The 9,944-nt window shown below is 36.3% G+C and overlaps 1 long non-coding RNA gene across 1 annotated transcript; it reads right to left on the bottom strand.

The window, feature by feature from the left end:
- Positions 1 to 1,886: 1,886 nt before the first annotated feature.
- On the bottom strand, positions 1,887 to 4,548 carry LOC130013109 (uncharacterized). Its single transcript, XR_008788474.1, has 3 exons — positions 4,212 to 4,548; positions 3,331 to 3,598; positions 1,887 to 2,158 (listed from the first exon to the last, which is right to left on the bottom strand). It is a non-coding gene; the product is annotated as an uncharacterized LOC130013109 (long non-coding RNA).
- Positions 4,549 to 9,944: the final 5,396 nt, after the last annotated feature.

The following is a 9,944-nucleotide window of genomic DNA, read 5'->3' as shown; positions in this document are numbered from 1 at the left end:
ATACAATTAGCGATCCTATTGCTAGCATTGTTTTAGTGTCAAAATAAGATGTAGTCATTTGAATATGACTTCATTTGAATATGACTATCTAACATAGATTCTGACCAAGACTTATATATTAATTCTACATTTTTGGGGGCTTTTGACCATGCGTTCCAAACTTAAATGGCTTGATTTATCATTAGCAATCACATTATTCATTGCATGAAAATATAACTTAAATTGTGGTATATTACTTATATTTAATGGCTTCGGATATATGGTACTGCTTGCAATAAGCCATTTAATCTGAATCGCTAAAGAAATGTTGCAATAATGCGTGATTAATTGGATGCAACTTAGAAATAGTATCCGACTTATTGACACATTCGGTAATTATTAGTTCTTGGGTAGATACTACATCTACAAGGAATGGACATAATACAAAAATTACACCCTTGAACCATCTTTTGCCTATCATGACATATAAAAGCCAGAGCATGGATATTGTACACTAAAATTGACGTAGAAGATAATTGCTTAATAGTTTTAAGGTTATTATTTTGGTGAAATCTAAAGTCACATTGTAATTTAATATTTTCCTTGTTGTCAAGAAACAGCGCATGTTCACACGAAGCGACCATGCTTGCGTATAAATTACTTTTAAAGAAACACGTGAGATGATCTTCATCTATACAATGTTTAATGGTTTCCGAATTAAACGTAACATAATGTTGTTGATCGTTAGTTACAGCGATATATTCTTTTAAACCAAGAAGTTGGGAGGTGTGGGGTGAAGATTGGTTTATGGGTACAGGCATAGTCATGATTTTATATAAATTTAGTTTCTTAACAACAGCTACAATAGGAATTTTCTTTGATAAATAAATGTTTGACTTATGTCTAGTAACTATAAATTTTGAACTAGAATAATAATATTGGACATCTCTATGTTATATTTCATAATTAGGATAATTGGATTTTAACAATTTATTTAAATGATGAAGAGTAAGTGAAAGAGTTTCCGAAATAATAATTAAAGAAAATAGTTTATTCTCCATTAATGTTTGAATTCCAACCTTTAATTCCGCTAATTGATGTTCAACAGTTATTGCTTGTTGAATTTGATCGGAGATAATGTGAGACATAGCTGCCATAGCTTCTCTTAAATCATTATACGTGGACTCATTGTTTTTGGTAGCGAAAACAATTGCTTCATGATTTTGTTGGATACCCTCCATAGCTTTATCAAATCTGGTATTATCCTTAGTTATAAAAGATGAAAAATGTTTAGCATGTTGAGTAAGTTACTTAGTAATTTGATAATCGTGTTTAGTAAGCACATTGGTGTGTTCAGACAACAACTTTATATCATCTTGAGTTGCTGTACCGAAAAGTGATTTTGAAAATTCGCCTATAAACCGTAGGAGTGATCTTTTAGATCTACTTAATGGTACATGTTTACTTTGTGGCAATAAACTTGTAATAAATTTAACAGTTTCATTAATATTAGTTGTAGTTCTAATTTTAATCAGATTAACCTCTTTTAACAGCTGATGCATAAGAATGCAAGATTGTTCATTTTTCGTACATTTAGGAATTTGTGGAATATTCTGTACAGTTGAGAGAGGAATTTCAAACGTATGCATCCAATTTTCGACACCAAACGTTACAGTCTCTGGCGATTACGATTGTCGTTACCTTCGTTTGTCTTCTGGGTGTCAGTCTAATGCCTGGCGTGAAACATATTGTTTGAATGCGTCGTAATATTTGAATTATTGATATCGAAATTGAAATATTGGCTGTTATAGACATATAATGTCACCGTTCTACAAACCCATTTGTTCATCCCTAGTAGAAGCATAATTATTATCTTTGATTCTGTTAAAGTTTTGGAATAAAGCAATTCAGATCCCACGTAACCAAGAAAACCAATTACAACCAATGCCAAAGCGATAAATAGTCTAATTCTGTAAAAGTTTTGTTTTGGAATAAAGAACTTCCGCTCCCACATAACCAAAGAAACCAATTACAACCAATGCCACAGCGATAAATAGTCTAATTCTCAGACACATGAAAACTCCACAGATGAAAGTAGCAGTATAACCCAACGCCCTTGATGTACAATAGTTGGCAAAAGCTGAATCGATCTTTTCTTTAAACAAAATACTTATCAAAGCTGAAAATAAATAAATAAATAAATAAATAAATATATAAATAAATAGGAATGGCACTAGTTCGTGACATGACATGACATGACACTAGTTCGTAACAATTCATGACCACAGACCACCCATGACATAGATACGAGATTGTTACCAAATCGTTGGTCTTTTGATGCAATCTGATTAAAATACAGATCTATATTTCGTTTCGTTTTTTCTATACTTTCGATGGCCTCTACTACATGAAGATCTGACCGGTGGTAGTGGAAGGTCGCATCAGAGGTCATACGAGGGTCTGTTGACCCTATGACGTCAGACATATGATTAACCAAACTGCGTTGATGTTTCAAGTGGGTTACCCACAGTTCCGTGCACTTCACCGCAAAAACTCGCCGTAACAGACCCTTTCATTGGCTAATCCCTCACATCAACCAGAACGCGGGTTATATAACAACACTTTCAGATCCTAATGAAGTAAAGACAAATAAAACGAAATTTTGAACTATAAAGAAATAGGATCAGATTGATTTTGTTGTTTTAGGCATTAAATTTAAGACGTTATACAGGTGTGTGGTGGCCGCTGATTTTGCATGTTCTCGTGGGATGCCAATATTTATTTCATGGACGACTGGTTTGGGCATGCGGGGTAAGGCTAGAGTCGATTTGTAGCACATCTAAACCAGAGTATTTTTGTATGACACTGGTTTAGAAATATGACTATGAAGTTATGAAGATCAGAAATCGCCAATAGGACTGAAAACCGCATTGAACCTGATGTGTTATATTATTTCATTTGAGAAGGGGGCGGGGGGGATGACCGAATGGTTAGCACGTGCGCGCTGTATCATACGGCATTTCATTGAGTCATCTGGCGTAGTTTCGAATCCCCTTTGTACGCGAGAAGGAGTAGGGTCGCCTGTCCAACCTCGTGGCTTTTCTTTGGTTTCCCCCCACTGCTAAAGACCCAACGCGCAAGCGAATTATTGAAATAAAATTAAACCATATCTTAGTCCCGAAATGACCTAGTTTGTGACGAGTGGACGTTAAACCCCATTTCTCTCTCTCTCTCTCTCCCTCTCTCTCTCTTTCTCCCTCTCTCTCTCATTTGAGAAGGGATTAACAACTCAAGCAGGCGCAAAAACTCTAAATCCTTGACGCAATTGTACGTAACTGAATCAATACTTACAGTTAAACTGAGCCAGATAAATGGCCTCCGAAAGGGCTCCGAGGCTTGGAATTATAAAAAATAGATATAGTTGATGTTCATTTGGTTTCCAAAAATAAAAGACTAACAGCATTGTCATATCTGCACACATCGCCAGAAGAAACAAAAAATATCGTCCTGTATATTGAGCTAGATGTCCAATCAGTATGGCAAAGATGGCCGTACTTCCGCCGTAACACGCCATTATAAAACCGACCATTGAAACACCTAATGAGCAGCTGATGTACGCCTGTAAAGAAAACCTCAAATGTATTTAAAAATGATCATCCTAGTATAGATTTTGTCCCAGAGAGAGAGAGAGAAAGAGAGAGAGAGAGAGAAATGGAGTTTAACGTCCCCTCGACACAAACTAGGTCATTTCGGGACCAACATATTGTTCAATTTTATTTCCATAATTTGCTTGCGCGTAGGGGTCTTTAGCAGTGGGAGGAAACCGGAGGACCCGGAGAAAATCCACGAGGTTGAACAGGCGACCCTACTCCCTGTCACATACAACCGGGGATTCGAAACCAGGCCAGTTGACTCAATGACAGACTTTATGATACAGCGCGCACGTGCTAACCATTTAGCCATCCAACCCCCCAGATTTTGTCCCACCTGTACTTTAAATAACACAGCGCCGCTGTCTGGGCACAGTTTCCCTAATAACACACCACATGGCGTATGCAAGTCTTCATTATTCCAGTAGGAGCAGAACAGCAGGACGTTAAACCTCATTTCTATTTCATTTTTATTACTCCGTGGAAGAAGTCGGTAGCATTATAGAATCCTTATGGCATTGAACGAAATTTGAATGTAAACTATAACTCGATAGAATTATCTGTTGAGAAAGGACCACCTACCTTAGTATATTCTGTCAATAGCAATCCTTGATTCATGGCATAGGAAAAAAATAAAGGAATGAGCAGTATCATCTTTTTGTCTGCTAAAGTTGTGCAGCAAGAAACAAGTGATTTCGGCAGAGTTTGTTCATTAGATTTTCGAGGTTTTAAGTTTGGTAAAAGAAAAACTGTCAAACAAAGTCCAAATATATCACAAAGCAAAAAGATCCCCAACAAAATATACACTACGTTTTTATCAGGTTGTTCGATCATGGTGTCGTTTGCTGTTACTGGACAATCTTCAGCACCACAAATTCTAGTGACGTTGTTCGCATTATCGGCATTTGAACTATGGCGTAACACTAATGACGAAATTAAATTTCCAATCACATGGGTTATTTCAAAACACATAAAAAAGATTCCATTAAGCTTGCTTAAAGCAGAATGCATTCCTTCATTCTTTATACGCGAATATGCCTCGCTATTCGCTGCTAAATATAGACCCTGCGACGTCCATATGGGTCCTGTAACTCCCCCTAACATTAAGGACGAGGGAATCAAAGTCCCCCAAGTTGGATAAAAATTGCTTGCTACATACAGTGTATGAACGACCCAGCCAATAACCAAAGAACGTTTGGCGCCAAGAATCTTAATATAAGATGCGGTCGAAATTCCTGACACGACAAAAGCGCCATACAGACACGCAAGGGAAATTATACCCAATCCGGCTTCTTGGTTCAAGCTGCTCTGAAGACCCTGTATGGTCATATACGATGTGAAAATAGCCAAGAAGGAAAAAGAAAGGACTAAAGTATCTCTTAAAGGCTTTTCTGGAACCGGAAGTCTGTTCTCCTTGCCATCCATGGTAAATTATATTAAATTTTAAAACACGACTGATCTTTGTTTAGCACGGAAACAGAGACATTCCATAAATTTCCGTTCAAATTATAAACTTTCTGTATTATGGATCCTCTGATTATGAATACTGTTTAAACCACACGAGGAATAAATGATTCCAATAATTTCTCTCCAAATTTCAAATTTTCCGGATTACGGTGATCTGAATGTGCGGCTCCACTGTACGGGTATCCATCAAACTGCTATATTGTTATTTTAGCTATTAAAAAAATACGAAATTTTGAAAAATAATTGGATACAGAAAAGAAACAAATGCACCTAGCCATATTCGTAATGACGTAGGAAAACTTCAAATTACACACTGCAACCTATGTAATGAAGTGGGGTGAAAAGGGTTCAACACGGGACGTGAACCGCTTGACTAATGAGTCACCGCCACACCCACGGCTCTATCAATATGTGATTCTGAAATTTTTCAGTTGAATAGATTAAAGATACATTAAAGAAGATTTAGATAAAGAGCTAGCCATTCTTGCTATAATAGTTCGAAAATAGTTAATAAAAATAAATGAATAAATTAAAAATTTCATTCAAATTACTCTATTGCGAGTGAAGATATTAGCCTTTGAAGGTTTGACAAGACGTGTGCAATAATATCAACGACCGCACTGGTTGTTCGAAGCTAAGTCTCGCTGCTCCATTTTTAGCTTAAATCAAAATATGGCTGAACTGTTCTAATCTATTTAATATCGGAGAAATCCGATGCCATCGAGAGTTGATTATGGCCTTGATAGGTTAATTAATGTCTGATTGATAATTTAGAAAACATTTCGGGCCTAACGAAAGACCTGCAATAGGCAGATTTAGCTCTCCTTTCGATGAGATTTACCATGGGCATTTCCCCGCAAAGACGTCTTACAAGCCTATCTCCAATGGCTTCCTCTAGTAAGTTTCTTAGGAAACACTTGTCTACGATATCACCCATGGTGGAAGGGGACATAAAACTCTAGAAACGAACGAACAATGGCAATTAGTCTGCGATATCACTTCACTGTGGACGCGGATGTTAAATAAATTCTTATTATACACAATGTCTTTTAATATTTGATCGAACTTGGAATACACAGGGTAGAATTCTATAGAATAAAATTTACCGTGTATATGGTCGCTCAGTTATAAATATTAACTCGATTCCATTGAATGAATGAATGAATGAGGTTTAACGTCCTACTGTTCTCACCCATAGAATTGTGTGAAGTATACAAATAAACAATATCAAATGGTGATATTTGTGCATTTTGTGAAAACTATCAATAGATTATAAATTACAATGTGAATATTACCTTCAGAGACACGATATAGCTCAGTATGTATGCTGCAGTATCACGAACTACAAAATAAGACGAAGAGACTATCTACTTTCTGTCTTGTCTCGTTGCACAACATCACAATATAATCAACCAACCAAAAATGCTATAGTATATATCTTGACAGAATACAGTTTTTATGGGGTACAATCACTAGTTTATTCTGACGGTGTTCTGTCAATGTGTTCCCCGATAGCTAAATGCCACTAAAAGATTAAGTATATATCTTAGTGTACATGTAATTCAAAGTGGATAAGTTATAATTTACTTCTGATCTTGGGAGCGAAGGAACTGTCTTGTCTATTTACCTTTTCTGAACACTTATCTTTAAATAATTCAACATTACTTAAAGGAGCTAAATCGCTAATATTTGGGATCTAGAAATTGACACAAATGGGTCGCAACGAATATAATAATTTAATATGGATATATACAGATTTACATTTAATTGTTTCTGTTTTACTGTAATTTCTAATCAGTTATGTTCGGCGGAATACGCCAGAAGTTTCAACTGAATGGCAATCGTTGGCGTCTGGTTATTCCAGTCTATAGCGAGGGTATTTATTGCGCATTCTCTCCAGATACGAATATAGCGTCACCATTTTGACATGACTTGTGGAATATGTCTAGCCGCGTTCTTTGAGTCCCTTGTTCTAAATGGCGCTGAAACGCATCATGGTACACGATTCGTGTACCAATGGTAAAATGTTTATTGTATCTTGGATATCAGAAGCCCATCTTTTCCCTGTAAGATCACAAGACTAATGTTAATTTGAAATGACAAATAATTCGTGTTTTCAATGTCGAAAATTTTTGATGATATTGAGTTAGAGACTTAGCTACTTTAACATGCATCTTAGTCATTGATTCAGTAGGTACCTATATTTGAGTTACGACTCAGTATTGTAAATATGTTAATTTTTATCACATTTTGTATTATATGTTTAATTCTTATCATGTATATGGGCAAATATTTCTAGTTTAAAGTGGTATTATGGAAGATTAGGTAAAGAGCTGACAGTTCTCGCTATAATACTTAATAAACAGATAATGCAAAGGGAATATGCGGAAAATGTCAGTCAAATTACGTACGTCACTATGATCTAAGAAATACTCATTTCAAAACACTGTAGCCTCGATTGTCATTGTTACCGTTGTCACGATAATAAACAAAGTCTCAATTATCCATTTGTACGGGTAATCATCAAACAGGGCCCGGTTCCTAGAAAATTCTTAAAGTAAGCACAAAGCCATGCTTCACTGTTTCTTACGTAAGAAACTTATAAAAATACCGTCCCTAGAAAATTCTCAAGACCATTCTTACGAAAGCACAAGTCAAGTATAAGTCTAAGCACATTGTGACTGGTAAAGTTTACCATAAACTGAGACTACGATGCTCTTTAACGTCATAAAAACAACTTTGGTATGCGAATTACGTCTTAAATTTGTCGTCTGCTTCATTGACGCCATATATATATATATGGTTCATTCCGATGCATTTGACATGTCCCCTATTCACATATAAAATGTGCCACAAGATAAAAATGGCAGACGCATACAAACTAACTGAATCATTGTGAGAGCGCCTGATCTTAAAGTAGCCTGTGTGTTTGTAGCCTATTGTTTACTGATTGGCAAATAAAATTGTTTCAAGGTAGGCCTAGAAGCGAATTTTTTTTATAGCATTCTTAATTTGAAATTTCTGGAGAAGGATTTTCCTTCTTGTAATTGTCTCTTTGGTATCAAAAGGTGTCGGAAATGTCGTCGAATAACTACGGTCAGCCATCTTTTTGAAGCAGAAACAGACTTAAGGTTGGTAAGCAAGCCGTATACCTTGCTTGGAACTTGTGCGAAATTTTCTATGTTCTATGTCGTCGAATAACTACGGTCAGCCATCTTTTTGAAGCAGAAACAGACTTAAGGTTGGTAAGCAAGCCGTATACCTTGCATGGGACTTGTGCGAAATTTTCTATAGCATTCTTAATTTGAAATTTCTGGAGAAGGATTTTCCTTCTTGTAATTGTCTCTTTGGTATCAAAACGTGTCGGAAATGTCGTCGAATAACTACGGTCAGCCATCTTTTTGAAGCAGAAACAGACTTAAGGTTGGTAAGCAAGCCGTATACCTTGCTAGGGACATGTGCTTAGATTGACTATGTTTAAGAACGAAGTTGTGCTTAAGTTTTTTCTTGGAACGCATAATAACGTTCTTGTGCTTACAATGAAGTCTACTTAAAATCTAAGCACAAGAACGTTCTTAAGAATTTTCTGGGAACACAAAATAAGGTAAGTTTACTTAAATGCAAAGTCTACTTAAATCTAAGCACAAGAACGTGCTTAAGAATTTTCTAGGAATCGGGCCCTGGTATTGGCATTCACGCCACAGTAACCCGTGACATTAGAAGTCACCCACAACATTATCTCGGTTGATATAGAAAAGATGGACGTTTAACCCCATGACATATGCTACAGAGTATTTGCAGGTTTATATTCCTCTAAGACTATGCAATTATAAATACTGAAATGGTTAGAAAAAAAAATATTGTAATTTAAAAAAAAAAAATAAATCAATTAACTTAGGATAACAAAGGAAAGGAATTGTGTTTTACATTTCGTCAACAAAATACATAGGTCAGTTCTTCGTGCCATCCGAAAGACTACGGGTCTTTAAAAATCCCGAGATTCCTCGAACCCCTATTCCTGAAGCATTGGCTTCTGATACTTCAGCTTTTGAGGGAGTATGTCTATTCTTCCCGTTCAATCAAATCTATCCCAAGTACAGCAACATGACAGCCCTTCGTTTAATCTTGGGTCTTCCCTAAAACTTTTTTTAAGGTATTAAAAACGGTGAAAGTCTTGTTCGTCTCCATACAGTATTGTTTACATTGTATCAATGTTGATAGCCTCGTTTGTCACGCAATTAGTTTTTCTGCAATACTCTGCTATGTACTGGTTAATTGGGCATAATAAAATCGTGAGTCATGACGTAACGTTATGTAAACATATTTGGTCCAAGGTGTTTAAAGCGTAATCAAATTGTTGGTTGATAATCGGACTATTGACCAGTCATAATTTGGAACAGAGATTTGCTTCCATTAAAGCAGTGTTTAGTGGGATTAGCTCTAATCAAACGAAACACTGTGGGGAGTATGTCGAACCCAGGTCATTCAAAAGTCCACCTCGTATTGCATCACCATGATTTCAAACGTCTGAACGTACCAGGGGGGATAACTACATGCAACCAGAACTGCAGTTTGTACCGTTTTAGTGAGATGGGCGAACCATTAACTTCAAACGCAGAAGACAACAAATAAAATCTAATCTGAACACGCCTGTTTGTAATTATGGTCAAATTGAAAACAAAATATTTTTGGATCGACGGTGAGAATCAAACTAGACTGAGGTGGGCTCTTTAAATATTTTAGAAGATTATCCTCGATATCCGTTGGCTAACCCAAGAATCCCAACCCTAACCCTAGCCAGTTAGCTCATATTAGAACCGGGGCAAGATAGCAAATAATTAACCTCTA

Source organism: Patella vulgata, chromosome 6 (assembly GCF_932274485.2).
Source record: "Patella vulgata chromosome 6, xgPatVulg1.2, whole genome shotgun sequence".
NCBI lineage: Eukaryota > Metazoa > Mollusca > Gastropoda > Patellidae > Patella > Patella vulgata.
Note: the sequence above shows the minus strand (reverse complement) of the source record. Positions and strands in the feature narration are given on the sequence as shown.